Genomic DNA, 14,198 nt, shown 5'->3' with positions numbered 1-14,198 from the left:
TGAAATACTTTCCTAATTTATAAATTGTGTAACCTTCTATGTAAGATTCTATGTACATATAACATTATCCAACTTTTTAAGTACGGGAAATTAAACGTAAAATATCTTCAATTGATATTGCATTAATTGCACGTTATGTGCATTTAGCACCGTACGAAATGATCATTAATATTTGTGGATAAAATGGAGAATGGAATAGAAGTAAAAAATCGAACACATTGGTAATCTATTTCACAAACATTTATGAAATTGGTAAAACTGATTCTTTAATGGAAGATTAATACTAACATGTTCAGTTTTGAGTTTTAGCCCATAAATTTGACAAACTTCGATAAAAAATTTTCAGTTTTTCGTTTTAGCTATTTTTTTATATAAATTCTGACATGACCTAGACATGCAACATTTTCGGATAATACATCAACACTCTTGACAAAATATGATTAAAATCTTCTTTTCTTCACAAGCAATTAGGTTTTTAAGGAATAATTGATTGAATGAAACCATCTAAATTCATTTCTACGTTTATAAATGTAACTCTCGATTGCATTCAACTTCATAAATATTACATGTAGTTATATTTTTTATAAAATATTTTATTAGTATTAGAAATTATGAAATTATAGTAAAACTCTACCTTGTTCGAAAATTTTTATCAACGAACTCAAGTTTAAATTATTTTATTCAATTGCTCGCGAACTAGAATCGCTCGCGAGACTTGAAATTTTATTAATATAATAGTATATTAAAATAAACCTATTTCTAGTCAATGACTCTGTTCTTACGCAGTGTGGATAATCACGCCAAGAACTGATTGTTCTGATCATTGTTATCATTGTTGTGATGTCCTTTACATGTTGTCATATTCCTAATGTCCAATATCATCCACATCTATCATTTAAAACTTTTACATAATAAAAACATAACCTTTAACATACATAAATCGTAACTCTAAGATACTATCTTGCAATTCAATCATTGAAAATTTTAAAACTTGCATACATGAAAACGAAGCATCTGAGTCCCGACGATAATGCATGCACGCGCTGTCTTACAAAACTAGCCTCTCTGATACCAATCTATTACGTGCCCAAAGCCCGAAGACGCTACTAAACATATATTCTTTAAAACTTAAAGGAAAATGCGGAAAATAAAAACTTTCATCTAAAAAGATTTGCACACGAATCAACAACAAAAAAATCCTTCATCAAAGTTTTGTCAACATGCGTAAAAATTAAAATTGTTATCTCCTCAAACAAACTTTAACGATGCACAAAAAAAATGAAAGTCCTCTAACAGCGCACTTGTGCATCATCCCTTGCCGGATCAGCTACTCCACTTCGTGTCCCTCGAAATACTCATCAATGACATAATCTAAAGTTTCATCACCTGCACCATTCAAGTATAGTGAATCTAAAGACTCGGCAAGAAACTTTCATTTCATAGCTATTACATAATAAAAACATAATTCATACACATAACTAAAACAAAACTTCATGCATAAGAAATCATGGCACAAAAATCCTTTATTTTGTGTGATTTAATACATGCAATTGTGATAATCACTGATTATAAACACATTAGGTTCCCGTGATCAGTGATCACGATATAAAACATATTGTCTTGGCCAATATGCGTCTCATCTAGGCCTTGGCTGAAAGAGTGGGTGCCCGGTGAGCCAACTTGTGGCTAAGGGCTTTGATGACTCTATGTATAAACAATTTTTTGTTTAATATAATTTACACTTTTATAATGGCGTTTGCTTTATCTTTTATCATATTATTATGTTGTGACATACTATACGATGTTTAGATGAAGACCTTGAATATACTATAGTGTATGTAAGATGTGGTGGCACATGGGGATGACTATCATGAAACACATCTTATAGTCACTGTATATTCTAAACAGTTCCTAGTCGATTGAGCCGTCCGTTAATAAGGATAAGGATCGCTCGAGATTGAGACTAGCATTTGCGATGCCGAGTACCACGTTTCATTGGTATGGAACATAGAGATGTTCAAAGCATGCAAATGGATATTCATACGATGAATGATCGAACTACCCTATCCGGACTTTCCAAGTGGTTATCACTTATCGAGTGGATAAAGTCCGCGGTTTTGGTTGTACACCATTAGTCCTTACTACTTGAAACATCATTGAGACTCTATATGCTAGTACTGTGCTTTGACTTGTTTACCGACTCTATTGGGGTCATCAGGTGTCGGGATTGGGTACAGTTACGACACATATAGGAGTCGATGCTTTGTTGTCAAGGATTCACCACATACTTGCTAGTGTGGATATCCTATGCAATCTGAGGAGATATTAGTGTGACGAATCTCTGGCCAGAGTACATGATGTGTTTTAAGAAATGGTTTCTTAGTAGCACATGCGATGTCACTATTTGATCTTCAAGATGCATTGCATAGTTATCGAATCTCGAACGACTCTCGATTTACCAATGGTTGTTGATTCGATCGGGATATATGGATGAAGGGACCGTACTGTACGCTAACCAAAATCTATTGGTTCTTGCAGACACTATCAGTGATACCTAGGGAATCATGGGGCGATGTTGCTAGGCGCTCTTACCATGATTCGATGGGCAAGTCGGAAATTGTTGTTCCGAGTCACAAGGAGTTGTGAGCCCACGGCTAGCTGTATCCCTGAACCATTGAGGGTCACACAAGTAATGGATTTTTAATCCCCGTTGAGATAGTTAAATTTAAAGAGTTAAATTTAATGAACAAAGAAGTGGGACTTCTTATTTAAGAGTAGAGGGAGTAAGATTTCCTAAAATGACATAGGGATGGGCATTTTTGGAAATCACTGAATTCGGATTCAGAAAAATTTATCTTGACTTTAAAAGATGCAAAAATGGTTTCTGTGCACATTGGTGAAATTGGTTTATCAATCTGAGTCACGATGAATTTTATATTAATTTCTGAACATGCGGGTTTTGCTTGTCAGGCTTGAACTTATGACTAATGGGCCCTAAGCTGTAAGAAGCCCATAAATAAGTTATTGCAGTACAGAAATTACACAACAGAGGTCACAAAATAATTTCGAAAACCCTGGTTTTTCTATAAGTGGCCGCCGCCCCCTCCCTCTCTGTTCTGAAAATTCCAGCCTGTGAATTTTGAATTTGCAGTCTGGTTTAACGGATCAAATTCGTTAATTCTCTTCATAGAAAATTCTGATAGATTTTCTAGTGCAATCTATCAGAGGGATTAAACTTCTGTTCGTGGACCTGATTGAAGAATTGTTCGTCTAGCAGTTTCTGGGATATACAACAAGAGCAGAGTAATCTGTTGGTGTCCATAATCTCGATTCGAGATTGGAGGTAAAATTTTAATTGTTGTTTAATTTTTACACGCACAATTTAATCATAAAGTTTTGATACCCATTATGGAATCGTTCCATATAAAATTTTTAAACTTCCGCTGCACCGGGTATCAATTCTGATTGATCTGATCACCGTTTTCCAATAGTGGTATCAAAGACAGGTTGCTCATATCAAGCGATTAAATTAATCGATTGTACAAATATTTTTAAGCCTCGGTTTTTGAAACAAAATAAATTTTTTAAAATAAATTTTTTTTTTTTCGGGCAAAACACGGGCAGCGATGGTCGCTGCCCGGGATCGTCCCGGGCGGCCCGAGAAAATTCATTTTTTTTTATTTTAATTAAAATTTTAATATGTTAAAATTCTATTTTTGGTCCGATCGAAAATTGTTTTTGATTGGTTCACGAGGCGTCGGATCGAATTTTTCGAGTCCGAAAATTTTAAAATTGATTTTTGGATAAATTTGAATTTTTGGAAATTTTATAGATTTTATCCGTTAAATCAGATTTTATGAAATTAATTATTTTTGGTACAATTGATGATAAGATATGATCTTATGGAAATATTGAGTAAAATATGATTTTATGTATAAAATTGGATTTTATATGTAAAATATGATTTTATTTGATAAAAAGATAAAATATGATTTTGTATGTAAAATAAGATTTTATATATGGAATATGATTTTATCCTTTTAATTTAAATTGCCATTGCATGTTATCCAATAAATTAATTTTGAATTAAATATTATTGGATAAGGATGATCGATTGCCATGACCAATTTTGTAGGTGTATGTTAGGGAATTTACATTTGTTTTTATTGTTGTTGGATTTATTAATGGGCCTGGTTTATGGCCCAATATGAATTGTCATATGTAATAAAAGTGGGCCTGGTTTATGGCCCGTTCCCACCCCTTAAAATGTATCCCCTACTTGTCATAGTTATTTATTGTAAATACATTAGACTTAGTGGAAGATGAAGATTTGAAGACGGAGGTGGGCCCAGCAGACAATAAAAACTGAAAAAATGTAAATTGAAAGCTCAATGTAATAGGATTGAATTGCATACCTGCATATTACCTAGGATTGGACTTAGACTCGTGATTGGCAACCACGGGTCGATTAGAAATGAAATCGATCATCCTATATAATATATGATATTATCGTTGTATGCATGTTTTAGACTAAATTGTATGAATCCCGCAAGCATACAAATTTTAAATGATGAGACAAATTTTCAAAATTAAAATCCCTCATTTTAAATATGATTTAAAATTGATATCAAGATAAATAAAGGAAATTTAAATATTGTTTAAATGTTCCTACCTTCCATCAACGATCAATGTATGAGATGCTACCCGCGGATACAGTCCGGCTCATATTATTGGGGGGGCCCGTTCGTCGGAAAGCTGTACATTGGATCGACACATGTTGTAAGTTGGGTGGAACTCCCATGGGATCGGCTCATATTATTGGGGGATCCACATGGCGACCGTCCATCACAACTTAATATTGATGGGTCATCTTGACATGTCACAATAAACGGCGTCATATTATTGGGCCCTTATTGGACATGAGGTAAAAACGTGGAGGTTGCTTTGGAAGCAATTGGGCTCTACCTTTTGAAAATTATGGTTGGCTGATATTATTCGGGACCATAGTTTGTCAATTGGACTCCATGTTCCCACTAAGGAAAACAGTTTTCCGTTTTCACTAGAGGGTAGTGAAATCGTTAAAATAGTGGGAGTGAGATTCATAAAATAAATTTTGCCTATTTTATGTCTTAGTAAATTAATTAAACAATCACTGATTATTGTCTGTTTCTTTTCAGTATTTCATTAAGATGAATTCGCGCAATCCACTATTCTCTATTCTCGAACAAAATAAACTGACTGGCGCAAACTATATGGAATGGTTTCGTAAGTTGAAGATTGTCTTGACCTCGGAGAAGATGCTCTACGTGTTAGAAAAATCTCCTCCGAAGGAAGCACCAGCTGATATAAGTCCGGAAGAGTTGGCCAAACTTGATAAATGGTGGGACCATGATATCAAGGCCAAATGCTATATGCAAGCTTCGATGTCTGATGAACTCCAGAGGCGATTTGAGGATACCGTGAATGCTGCTGACATTCACGTACAACTCAAGGAACTTTTTGGGGCTCAATCGAGAGCTGAAAGGTTCGCTACTGTAAAAGAGCTAATGACGTGTCGCATGCGTGAAGGGACTTCGGTCCGTGATCATGGGGTACGAGTGATTTGGCTCATACAGAAGTTGGTAACGCTTGATTTGGTGTTGGAGCATGAACTCAATGTGGACTTATTACTTCTCTCTCTTCCTTCTTCGTTTGACGGATTTGTGGTGAATTTCAATATGAACAAGATAGAGGCCTCCCTTGAAGAGATGGTCAATATGCTTGTAACATATGAAGCCACTTTAAAGAAGGATAAACCAGTTCTCTTGGTGGGCTCCTCTTCTTCAGCTAAGAAGGGGCCAAGTACAAAGGGTAAGAAACGTTCTGCCCCACCCAAGAAAACCGGACCCGAGAAGAAGAACAAGACAAAGGCTTCAAACATGGAAAAGTCCAAGGATGTTTGCCATCACTGCAAGAAACCCGGTCATTGGAAACGTAACTGCAAGGAATATCTAGAGCAGTTGCGAACTGCGAAGGGTATGTTCTATATTGAAATAAATGTTTCACTTAATACTACTTCTTGGGTATTGGATACCGGATGTGGATCTCACATTTGCAATGATTTGCAGGTGATGACAAGAATTCGCAAGCTTAGAATGGGTGAGACCCAGCTGAGGCTCAGAAATGGTTCTAGAGTTGAAGCCAAAGCTGTGGGAGACGTTTATTTAATTTTGCAGAACGATTTTAAGTTACTTTTGATAGATGTTTTATTTGTTCCAGATTTGATTAAAAACATTATTTCTGTTTCTATGCTTGATAGAGATGGTTTTTCTTGCAATTTTGTGAATGAGATTTGCAATATTTACAAGAATGAATGTTTAATTGGAAATGGACAACTTGAAAACAATCTATATAACTTAAAATTAAAAGACGTTCCAATAAATTATGTTGAGAAACCGGTAACAACGAACAAAAGAAAAATCGATAGTCAAAACCCGGCAAACCTTTGGCATGCTAGGCTAGGTCATATTTCCTCAAGGAGGATGAACAAGCTAGTGGGAGAGGGCATGTTTGATATGTCTGATATTAACTCTCTACCTACTTGTGAGTCCTGCCTGAAAGGAAAAATGACTAAATCTCCTTTTAAGGGGAAACCTGAGCGTAGTCAAAATCTGTTGGATTTGATCCATACAGATGTTTGTGGTCCATTTAGAATTGGTACTCAATTTGGCCACACCATTTCATTACCTTTACTGATGATTATTCTAGGTATGAGTATTTATATTTAATGAAATATAAGTCTGAAGCATTTGAAAAGTTCAAAGAATTCAAGGCTGAAGTAGAAAACAAGCTAGGTAAAAGTATTAAAGCACTTCGATCGGATCGAGGTGGAGAATACTTAAGTACCGAGTTTTTGGACTATCTGAAAGAGAATGGGATTCTCTCTCAGTGGACTCCTCCTATGACACCTCAGCTGAATGGTGTATCGGAGCATCGTAATCGAACTTTGTTGGAGAGGGTTCGATCCATGATGAGCTTCACTGAGCTTCCACCTTCATTTTGGGGCTACGCGCTTGAAACGACGGTATTGTTGTTGAACAACGTCCACACCAAAGCAGTGGATAAAACACCATATGAGTTATGGAATGGCAAAGCTCCTAAGTATTCGTACTTGAGGATTTGGGGATGTCCTGCTTACGTGAAGCAGACAGTGGGAGATAAGTTGGATAGTCGATCCACCTTATGTTATTTTGTAGGGTATCCGAAGAATTCAATCGGATATTATTTCTATCATCCTACTGAAACAAAAGTGTATGTTTCAAGGAATGCCACCTTCTTGGAGAAGGAGTTCTTATTGGATAAGAAAGGCGAGATGATGGAACTCGAAGAAATTCGAGAAGAACCCAAGATACAAAATAATGATCCTACACCTCAGGAACCATTGATAGACACGCCTATACCTAGAAGATCCGAGAGGACTTCTAGACCTCCTATTCGATATGGTCTTCTTCTTGAAGGGGATCAAGATGAACCCGACGTTGGATGTGATCCAAGAAACTTCAAGGAAGCAATTTCTGATGCAGATTCAAATTTATGGCTTGAAGCTATGCAGTCGGAAATAGATTCGATGCATACAAACCAAGTTTGGTCTTTAGTAGATCCTCCCGATGGAATTGTTCCAATAGGGTGTAAATGGATCTACAAGAGAAAGCTGGGCCTGATGGTAAGGTATTGACCTACAAGGCACGATTGGTTGCGAAAGGTTATACTCAAAGACAAGGAGTTGACTATGATGAAACCTTTTCACCGGTTGCAATGTTCAAGTCCATAAGAATCCTTATTGCCATAGCTGCTTGGTATGACTATGAGATATGGCAAATGGATGTGAAGACTGCATTTCTTAATGGAAACATTAAGGAAGAGATCTATATGACGCAGCCTGAGGGATACACATCCATGGGAAGCGAGCATAAGGTATGCAAGCTTCAGAGATCAATCTATGGTCTCAAACAAGTATCAAGAAGTTGGAACCAGAAATTTGATGAAACAATAAAGGATTTTGGTTTCATCAAGAACCCGGAGGAACCGTGCATGTACAAGAAAGTAGTTAAGGATGCTGTGACATTCTTAGTACTTTATGTTGATGACATCCTACTCATTGGGAATGACGTAGGGATGTTGCAGTCAACAAAGATATGGTTATCAGGTAGATTCTCGATGAAGGATTTGGGTGAGGCATCCTATATTTTAGGGATACAGATCTATAGAGATAGATCTAAGAGAATGATAGGACTCACTTAAGCAACCTACATCGACACTATATTGAAAAGGTTTTCAATGGATGGGTTCAAGAGAGGACATCTACCTATGTGTCATGGAGTTTCTCTATCCAAGTCCATGTGTCCCAAGACTGATGAAGAGATAGAGAAAATGACACATGTACCATATGCGTCAGCCATAGGTAGTATCATGTATGGGATGATATCTACCAGACCGGATGTAGCATTTGCTCTGAGTGTCACGTGCAGATATCAAGCTAATCCCGGTCAAATGCATTGGAAAGCCGTGAAGGACATTCTTAAGTACTTACGAAGGACTAAGAATATGTTCATGGTATATGGAAGAAGAGAACTGAAATTGGAAGGCTATACCGACTCTAGCTTCCAAAATGACGTGGATGACTCGAAGTCAACCTCTGGATTTGTGTTCATGCTCAATGGCGGTGCTGTCTCTTGGAAGAGTTCCAAGCAGGACACCATAGCGGATTCCACCACTGAGGCAGAATACATTGCGGCATCAGCTGCTGCTAAAGAGGCCGTTTGGATGAGGAATTTCGTCCAAGAGTTGGGCGTCATTCCTGAAGTTGTTGGTCCAGTCCCGGTGTACTGTGACAACACGGGTGCCATTGCTCAGGCAAAGGAACCAAGGTCTCATCAAAGATCCAAACACGTACTGAGGAAATACCACATCATCCGGGAGATCGTGGAAAGAGGTGACATCACTGTCGAGAGAGTGGCCTCTGCAGACAATATCGCTGATCCACTTACTAAGCCCTTTCCAGGACCATTATTTGACAAACATCGCGAAGCAATGGGTCTACGTAGTATGACTAGTTGGCTTTAGGGCAAGTGGGAGATTGAAAGAGTGGGTGCCCGGTGAGCCAACTTGTGGCTAAGGGCTTTGATGACTCTATGTATAAACAATCTTTTGTTTAATATAATTTACACTTTTATAATGGCGTTTGCTTTATCTTTTATCATATTATTATGTTGTGACATACTATAAGATGTTTAGATGAAGACCTTGAATATACTATAGTGTATGTAAGATGTGGTGGCATATGGGGATGGCTATCATGAAACACATCTTATAGTCACTGTATATTCTAAACAGTTCCTAGTCGATTGAGCCGTCCGTTAATAAGGATAAGGATCGCTCGAGATTGAGACTAGCATTTGCGATGCCGAGTACCACGTTTCATTGGTATGGAACATAGAGATGTTCAAAGCATGCAAATGGATATTCATACGATGAATGATCGAACTACCCTATCCGGACTTTCCAAGTGGTTATCACTTATCAAGTGGATAAAGTCCGCGGTTTTGGTTGTACACCATTAGTCCTTACTACTTGAAACATCATTGAGACTCTATATGCTAGTACTGTGCTTTGACTCGTTTACCGACTCTATTGGGGTCATCAGGTGTCGGGATTGGGTACAGTTACGACACATATAGGAGTCGATGCTTTGTTGTCAAGGATTCACCACATACTTGCTAGTGTGGATATCCTATGCAATCTGAGGAGATATTAGTGTGACGAATCTCTGGCCAGAGTACATGATGTGTTTTAAGAAATGGTTTCTTAGTAGCACATGCGATGTCACTATTTGATCTTCAAGATGCATTGCATAGTTATCGAATCTCGAACGACTCTCGATTTACCAATGGTTGTTGATTCGATCGGGATATATGGATGAAAGGACCGTACTGTACGCTAACCAAAATCTATTGGTTCTTGCAGGCACTATCAGTGATACCTAGGGAATCATGGGGCGATGTTGCTAGGCGCTCTTACCATGATTCGATGGGCAAGTCGGAAATTGTTGTTCCGAGTCACAAGGAGTTGTGAGCCCACGACTAGTTGTATCCCTGAACCATTGAGGGTCACACAAGTAATGGATTTTTAATCCCCGTTGAGATAGTTAAATTTAAAGAGTTAAATTTGATGAACAAAGAAGTGGGACTTCTTATTTAAGAGTAGAGGGAGTAAGATTTCCTAAAATGACATAGGGATGGGCATTTTTGGAAATCACTGAATTCGGATTCAGAAAAATTTATCTTGACTTTAAAAGATGCAGAAATGGTTTCTGTGCACATTGGTGAAATTGGTTTATCAATCTGAGTCACGATGAATTTTATATTAATTTCTGAACATGCGGGCTTTGCTTGTCAGGCTTGAACTTATGACTAATGGGCCCTAAGCTGTTAGCAGCCCACATTATAAATAAGTTATTGTAGTACAGAAATTACACAACAGAGGTCACAAAATAATTTCGAAAACCCTGGTTTTTCTATAAGTGGCCGCCGCCCCCTCCCTCTCTGTTCTGAAAATTCCAGCCTGTGAATTTTGAATTTGCAGTCTGGTTTAACGGATAAAATTCGTTAATTCTCTTTGTAGAAACTTCTGATAGATTTTTTAGTGCAATCTATCAGAGGGATTAAACTTCTGTTCGTGGATCTGATTGAAGAATTGTCCGTCCATCAGTTCCTGGGATATACAACAAGAGCAGAGTAATCTGTTGGTGTCCATAATCTCGATTCGAGATTGGTGGTAAAAATTTAATTGTTGTTTAATTTTTACACGCACAATTTAATCGTAAAGTTTTGATACCCATTATGGAATCGTTCCATATAAAATTTTTAAACTTTCGCTGCACCGGGTATCAATTCTGATTGATCTGATCACCGTTTTCCAACATTGGCCACTTAAACTTTCATTCTTTCGAAGGGCTCTTCCGGAGTTCAATCCAGAGTATCAATCCCGTACTACTACCACAAAAACACATACAACGTACATCAAAATATTTTTCATGCATCATCATAACATCATCAATCATAAACTTCATCATAAAAATGCATCATCATAAACTTCTCATAAACTTTCTCGTAAAACTTCATCACCATGAACATCATATAAATTTATCATAAAAGCTTCTCATCAACTTTCATAAACATTACGTGCCTTCGAAATCTTTCGTGCTTGAAAATTATGCATATTATTTGAAAGAATTGAGTACAACAACTTTTACATTCATAAAACTTCATACTTTCATAAAAACATAATTTTTGTGAGAAAAAGTACATATAGATGCACTACATAGCTAAATAGATCTATGTGAATTATTTTTTTCGTTCTAATTTCAAAACTTTAACATCTTTCCATGAAAAAATTTTAAAAATAGTTTAACACCTTAAAACACATTAAAATTAGCTTTAGGACATTAAAAATATGTTAAAAATAAGTTATGGGGAGACCCCTAATGCTGAGGCGCTCCCCGGAGGGCGCCTGGGTGCTAGGACCACGCCCAGGTAGTACTTAGGCGCCTCCGGGTGGTTCCTGGGCGCCAGGCCTTCGACCCTGGCAATGCCTAGGCACTTCAGTGGTGCCTCAGCACCTGTCTACTGCGAAAAACGAAGGATTCAATCAAACTCACTCACACATTGAAACTTTTGATCATACTCATGAAAATCTTCAAAAACTCCAAAATGATTCAACCAAAAGCAACCATCTTCAAATATTTGCATCAAAAATCTTTACACTCAAAATACACACACAAAAAGTTCTCAGATTTACACATATTTTTTCATCAATCTAAAAAATCTTTACACAAAACGTCAAGAACGATTCACGTGTCACAATTCTACATGATCTCAAAAATCATGCATTATACAGTACATACACATCAATCCGCAGAATTTTCATCTCAAAATACCTATATTTTTTAACGGTAGTTTCAAAAGCACTTAAAACTTGTCTGAATGTCGTAGGTTGGGTATAACATGTACCTCGGTAGTGATATAGCCTTGCACGAATGAGATTGAGAGTCTTTCTTCCATTTAGGTGCAGATTTTGAAAGAGAGGAGAGGGAGGGGGAGAGGGATAAAGAGATGGAGTAGGCGACGTAAAAATAAAAACGAAAGGATTGAACGCCCACTCACTATATGACTAATAAGCTTGGAAGTCGTCCCATTAATCACCAAGCCTGACTTTTAAAATTTTCTTCTCTTGACTATTAAAATAAAATTGCACTAACAATAAACTGAAAATAAACATAAAAATATTTTCTTAAACATCGCTCGTAGGTTAGACTCGTTTTCCTTAGTCCAAAATTAATTTCAAACTTGAAAACATTAAAAATAGCTCGTAACATTAAAACATCAGACACATTCATATCATAAACTTTTAAATATCCTAAATAAATTCATAAAACCATAATAAATCATTTAAAACCTCGTGAGTGAATTAGTGGACTGCTAGACCATACACCAAGATTTGATTAAGACTCCTCTCTCCAAAATTTCCAATAAAACTAATGAAAAGAGATCCCTCTCCAATGATTCCACACCTAGAAAAAACTGTTGGAGAGGCTGAAAATATAAATAAAGAGCCATTTTCCTCTCCTTTTATTCCTATAGAACAAGACTAGTTGCAAAATTATCAAGTTGATGATAACCAGTAGATGATCTTTAAAACATCTACAAAGCAACCTGGTCCATCCTCATCCTCTGACTCTCAGTATGAAAACACTAACTCAAATTAGCGCATCTATGAACAATTGGAGATTATCCGATAGTTGGTCAACACCACTAAAAATTGAGCTTAGGCCAAAACAGTCACCCAGGAAGAATTCCGTCGCACGGTCATGAAAGAATTGAAACAACTGCAAGCAAATATGACCCCTTGCCTCCGCAAATTTGTCTATATCAATGTACACACTGCTGCAACTATGGCGGAACTGTCTAGCCAACTATCTAGGACTGAGCAATGCTTGGAAGCTAGGATCACCAGTTTGGAAGCAAACATGGGCACACAACTGTAGAAGATCATTGGAAGTATGAAGAGGATAAGAGAATAAAATAGGAAGAAGTAAGAAAAAAAGCTACCGAAGAAGATAAGAAAAGATATCCTAAAAAAGGAAGTCGTTCTGATAAAGGAGGAGATTCATGATTTAGGAGATCTGTTTTATTTTTTGCTTTGGTAGGAGTAATATGGTTTATCAATATTTATTTCTTCCTATAACCATTTGAAATTCAGTATCCTAATGAATTTAAAATTTTCTAAATTTTTTATTATTTAAATGTTTAATGAGTTATAAGTTTTGTCATCACCAAAAACAAAAAAAAAATTTAGGTCTCTTAGTTATGACGATAAATACAAATATCTCTTTGTTATAGTGCAAACTTCCTTAACTTTTATTACAGGGAATCAAGACCGTTTAGGACTATCAACCACTAAACGGTTCTGAATATCAAAACAATTTTACCAAGACAAAAGCACTCAAACATATCTTGATGCGATCATGGATGGCTCGCATGCTGATCAAGTGCCTAAGGATCCGTTGGAGATACCACGAGGACCGGTTACGAGAGGCCGAGCTCAAAAGTTTAAGGAAGCACTTCAATCTTTGTTGTTGAAGACACAAGAGGGCGTTGGATTTCTTGATATTCAATTTGGAGGAAGTTATAATCTTATTGATGTCAAAAGAGGTCAAGAAAGTGAAGAAATTGAAGACCCTACTCGAAGCCAAGGCGCGCCCGCGCCATTATTTTGCGAAGAAGAAGCGCGCCCGCGCTTACGGATGCCAAATTGACGATGTTTTGCGAGCTCTCGGCGCGCCCGCGCTACCTTATCGCGCGCCCGCGCCATTGTCTGCGCAACTTCGGCGCACCCGCGCTTCTCTCTAGCGCGCCCGCGCCATGCTCTTTTACATGCACCGAAGGTGTTTGTGTGTGTGTTCGGGATTTTTAATATTTTGGATTTACTTTGTTTATTTTAGGTCTTTTATTCCTACTAGGAAACTTTAGGAGATATCTTTGATATCTTTTTTATTTATTTTGCGTTATCTTTTAATATTTTGGGTTGTAATATAAATACTACAACATTCATTATTTTAATGATAACAAAGATTTTCAGATTATTGATTATTCAATACAAAA

The sequence above is a fragment of the Henckelia pumila genome, chromosome 2 (genome assembly GCF_033568475.1).
Source record: "Henckelia pumila isolate YLH828 chromosome 2, ASM3356847v2, whole genome shotgun sequence".
In the NCBI taxonomy this organism is placed as follows: Eukaryota; Viridiplantae; Streptophyta; class Magnoliopsida; order Lamiales; family Gesneriaceae; genus Henckelia; species Henckelia pumila.
The sequence above is the reverse complement of the archived record's forward strand: the minus strand, read 5'-3'. Positions refer to the sequence as shown.